This window comes from Mustela nivalis, assembly GCF_964662115.1.
Source record: "Mustela nivalis genome assembly, chromosome: 11".
In the NCBI taxonomy this organism is placed as follows: domain Eukaryota; kingdom Metazoa; phylum Chordata; class Mammalia; order Carnivora; family Mustelidae; genus Mustela; species Mustela nivalis.
Window position 1 is genome coordinate 72,867,980 of NC_139030.1, and position 5,379 is coordinate 72,873,358.

The 5,379-nt window shown below is 45.4% G+C and overlaps 1 pseudogene across 1 annotated transcript; it reads right to left on the minus strand.

Moving 5' to 3' along the window:
* Window positions 1-1,431: 1,431 nt before the first annotated feature.
* On the minus strand, window positions 1,432-1,785 carry LOC309843857 (large ribosomal subunit protein uL14 pseudogene; annotated as a pseudogene). The gene has a single exon. The product of its transcript is annotated as a large ribosomal subunit protein uL14 pseudogene (transcript).
* Window positions 1,786-5,379: the final 3,594 nt, after the last annotated feature.

Below are 5,379 nucleotides of genomic sequence, written 5' to 3' on the forward strand. Positions count from 1 at the left end.
GTGCACTCTGGGAATAGCCATGAGAATTAAAAAGAGAATTAGAAGAGTGGCCTTCATATCTGTGAAGGATTCTCACAACAGCAGTCAATACTGATGAATCTAGATCATGATTAGTAAATACAAGTCCATAGGCAAGATCCTAAGGCGATGGAGGAAAGGCACATGCCAGAAGGTGGCAAGCACAAGGAACAGTTAACACAAGGAGAGAAACAGAAAGAAAAAAAAAAAGTAATGAAGATTATTTATGGAGTGAGAGGGTGTAAATGTAGATTGGTTGCTTCTCTGATCTTTCTAACCAAACAGTTATTTTGGGAATATGTATTTTTTAATTTTTTAAAAGATTTTATTTATTTATTTGACAGAGATCACAAGTAGGCAGAGAGGCAGGCAGAGAGAGACGGGGGAGAAGCAGGCTCCCCGCTGAGCAGAGAGCCCGATGCGAGGCTTGATCCCAGGACTCTGAGATCATGACCCGAGCAGAAGGCAGAGGCCTAACCCACTCAACCACCCAGGCACCCTGGAATATATTTTAAAAGATGGGGGAAAGAAAAGAAAGAGAAGTCCTTTAGAAGCCCGAGTAATATCCCTGGAGAGTTTTGGGAACCAACACGGCAGTCCTTAAACAAAGACAGGCTGCTCTGAAAACAATCAATCCAACAAACAGTTCCTGGAAATAAAACACGATAACCAACAAAAACCGCTAATATCGAAACAAGAACCACAGTAGGAGGACTAGATGATGAAATGGACATCACGGAGAAACCCATGTTCTCGACGTCAGGATAAAGGGGCAGAAAGAGATTCGTAAGGCTGCCATCAGCAGTTATGGGAATGGAGGGCTTTCTTACCCCAGTTTAGATGCTCCCTGATCTTTAAGATCAGTTTAAAAAGAATTGTTTAATGGTCATTTGAATGATCTACAAAGGGCATGTGATAACTTGTCATTTTAGAAAAGCAGTAAGCCTCTGTTGACATCACTGGAGCCTGTTTGTGAGAGCCATTCATAGGTTTGTGTGCCCACTGCTGTGTTTAAAGGGTGTCCACCAATAGTGAGGGAACTGTAGACTGCACCTGCTTCAGAAAGGAAGCATCATTATTTTGGTGGAGGAGCAAATAATTTTTTAAAGATTTATGTATTTATTTTTGAGAGAGAGAGAGAGAGTGTGTGTGTGTGTGTGTGTGTGTGTGCAAGCAGGGAAAAGGACAGAGGCAGAGGGAGAGAGAGAATCTCAAGCAGATTCTGCTCTGAGCACAGAGACCAGTATGGGGCTCCATCTCAGGACACTTAGGTCACGGCCAGAGCTGAAATCAAGAGTGGGACGCCCAACCAACTGAGCGACCCAGGTGCCCCACAGATAATTTTTAATTTTTTTTAAACAAAGGCACCAAATTATCCTGCAATGCTATCGGCATTGGATGCAATCCTGGGCCTCAAGTCTGCACACTCCTTTGAAACTGGTCCCGGACAGAAAAACCTTTCACCTTTTTGTTTACTGTGACCCCTGCGTTATCTTCAAGGAGGGAAACACACCATCTTTTCTCTTGTCTGGCTTTCTGAACTCCCACTGCTGAAGGTCCCTTCTTTCCAAGCTCTGTGGCCATCACTACATCACCTACTCCAGCGACAGGAGATCTGTTCAGTCCTCCCTTGGTCCCCTTCACAGAGATGATATACAGATTTTCGGTTGCTGTGTTTTCAGTGCAGCTGATCACAGCCCCTACCGGAAGACCCAGAGAAATCTGGAATTTCACACCGAAGGACCCACCACAACCTTGCTTGGACATCTTCAATGCTGGAACAGGACAGAACAGATATCATTCGTAGAGGAAACCCTAAGTCTCTAGGGTTTCCTCTACGAATGGTATCTGTTCTACATGGCTGTGGAACATGAACCCAGAGGTGGCTCGCTTCTCACTGTGGCTTGCCCGTGAGTGCAGAGTGTGGGCTTTTGGGTTGGGAGCTCACTGAGCTGAGGGACCTAGAGAAGGCACTCCAGAAGAAGTTTGGTTGCCAGCTGGGGGGAGAGCTCATGGCGGGGTTCTGCTTCATAAGTAACCACAGCTCACGCACAAGCCAGGGCTTACTGTCGTTTGGGTTTTATGATGATTTTATGTCATCTGCCATCTCTTTGCCCTCTACGACTCTCAGGTTCCAAAGAGTTACCAGCTATGTTATTGCTATGTAACAAACCACCCCAAAACTTAGTGGCTTAAGAGAGCAATCTTGTGTTACTTCTTTTTTTCTTTATACAGATTCTTTTTTTTTTTTTTTTTTTTTTACAATTTACAGATGTTACAGATTCATTTATTTATTTTAGAAAATAGAGAGAGAGAGAGAGAGAGAGCATAAGTGGGAAGGGCAGATGGAGAGGGAGAGAATCTCCAGCAGACCCCACAGTGAGCCTGGAGCCTGCCATAGGGCTCGATCTCATGACCCTGAGATCATGACCTGAGCTAAAATCAAGAGTTAGATACTTACCCGACTCACCATCCAGCTGCCCCATCATGTGTTACTTGCAAACCTGTGGTTTACCTGGCCAGGCTCAGCTGGAGTGCACATTGGCAAGCTGGTTAGCTTGGTCTAGGAAGGTCTCAGCTAAGAAGAGTCAGCTCTGCTCCATGTGGAGCTCATTCTCCAGCTGGTTAGCCCAGGCTTGTTCTCCCAGTGGAGGCAGGGGTCCAAGAGAAGGCAGAAGAGCACGAACCATCTTGAAGCCAAGGTCCAAACACTTCTGCCACTTTCATTGGCTAAAGCAAGTCAAAGGCCAGTCTGGATTCACGGGATGAGGAAACACATGCCGTCTCTCGAGGAAAAGAAGGCAAAGCCACATTGCAAAAGGCACGAGTACAGAAAGGAGTGGAAAATGGGGTCATTTTAGCAATCAGTCTATTGAAAGTCAGTTGTGTTACCTTGCTGGTGTGCCCTGCAGTCCAAGCAGGGCTTGTAGAAACAGGCCATCAATAGTCACACTAGTGGCCCATTTTGGGAACTGCATTTTGCTGTCCAGGTAGCGCTTGGTGTGCTCAAAGTGAAATCCTGACAGGGGTCCGGGCGTCTCTGTCAAGTCTCTGTAGGGTCTAGTACCCACTCCTTTTTCTATCCCATTTGTCTTCTCTTTCCCTCCCTCCTCCCCAGGGAGTCTTTCTCACCAGACCATGGAGATTTTAAGTTTTTGGAACATTCTGGAAGGGCAGCACCAAGCCTTCATGCTCCTCCCAAGAACCGGCTTGTTATGTCATTCGGCTTCTTCACACCAAGTATCTACCAACAACACATTTTCCCCCTTGCTCATGCTGACCACCTTTCATAAGATAACTTTATTGCTTTATTGTCCTAAATGACTTTGTCTACCAAAGGTGAAGAGAGAAAGAAATAATAGAAGGAAGGAGGAAAAACCATTCCACTAGACTTACCATAAAAAAAAAAAAATATTGAGCTCTTTTTAAATCTGAGGATGAAAAGAAAGAGATGACAGATGGGGGGGAACCTCTTCGGAAATGTTGAATCACTTCCACAAAGACAGACATTCCGGCAAATTCCCCCAGTGTTAAGATTCCAGCCATGTTTATTAGTGGTCAGCTGCAGATGTGCCCCTCTTCTTTCTGGAAAAGAAAAAGCCAACACAGCTTCCTCTCGAACCCCCTGTCAGGGAAACAATGGTGCCCTTTGGTTCTGTTGGTTCTGCTCCTAGCCAAATGATGACGTCATCGAGACATCTGATTTCCCCCCCTACATAAAGGAAGACTAATGCCTAAGACCACAAGAAGGACTATTGTTCTGCCAGCGTTGTTCAAATTGGTGGTTAAAATACTTTCTTTCACAAAATGCAACATTGCCCCAGAGGTAACAAAACCCCCTTCTTCTACGATGTGCCTTCCCTTCTCTGAGAAAGACCACACACAAGGGACGGAGCCATGCCCACTGTCAATACCCCTGATTGTCCCGAGTCTAGCTTCCCCACCACTAGCCTCAGCTGCCAGGAAATCAGAACTTCTTAGGGAAGAGCCAAGGTGAAATGAACCTATTTGAGGTGGGGTCAGAAAAAAATTCTATTTGTTAAATCCCAATCTCTTCAAGAAGGCTGGGGCTTGAAACCTAGAGTGTCAAGGCTGACCAGTAATCTACACTTCCATCAGGTGGGTTTCATGCCCTCATTTTAAAGAGTGATGAATGAAGAGTCCAGATTGTGATTCCCATCCATGATGACGTTACCTGTCACGGAGCCTCTGGCATTCTCCCAGCCGTGAGCAGAGCCCCCTCTCCATTTGGTAGAGTCCCCGGCTCTCGCAGCTGTTTCCAGGACTTTGCTGAGGCTGGGAGGGCAGTGGATCCCCGTGGGTGGCTGGCCCCCATGGACAGCCAGATGCTCCAGCGTGAACAATAACTTCTTCAGGCTATCGGACGCTTTGGTCCTTGGGCTGCTCCAAACATTAGTTCTGCAAAATGAATACAGGATGGTAGTGTTCCACTTGTAAATAGATTTGGCAAGGATATTACTGTTTACGTAAACAATGGTGAGAAAGACCACCGCTGGCCTTTAAAAATCCTTTGGTCCAGGACACCTGGGTGGCTCAGTGGGTTAAAGCCTCTGCCTTCAGCTCAGGTCATGGTCTCAGGGTCCTGGGATTGAGCCCTGCATCGGGCTCTGCTCAGTGGGAAGCCTGCTTCCTCCTCTCTCTCTCTGCTTGCCTCTCTGCCTACTTGTGATGTCTCTCTGTCAAATAAGTAAAATCTTTAAAAACAATTTTTAAATCCTTTGGTCCAAATTGACACAAAACTTTCTATTCTGAAACTCGAGGTTTCAAGTTTGGTGCCCACGCTGACCAGCAGTATTTTCCAGGCTGGTGGAAATACTCCTCTGTGCTAGTCCCGTGTGGATACTGAGCACTTTGCCAAATAGCTACCACAACCGAGGAACTGACTTTTCACTTTTATTTAATTTTAATTGGTTTGAATGTGGATAGTCATGTATATCATTGAGACACCTTGTATAATTAGTTCTCTTATAAAACATGAAGGACACTTACATAACCAGCAAGTGTGCTCCCAGGTGCTTGTGCAAGAGAAAGGAAACATATGAACACACAGAGAAATGCATTCAAATGTCCATGGTGGATTTATTCATAATCTCCGGAAATTAGAAACAACTCCAATGTCTGCCAACTGATGCAAGGAAAAACAAATTATGATACGTCCATACAGTGAAATACTACCCAGAGATAAAAAGGAACACATTTCTGATACACAGTAATGTTACACTAAAGGAAAGAAGCCAGACTGTATAATTATATGATCTGTTTATCTGGAAAAGGCAAAGCTCCAGTGATGGAGAGCAGGCAGGGGTTGTCTGAGGATGGAGGATGGGAGACGAGTGGCCA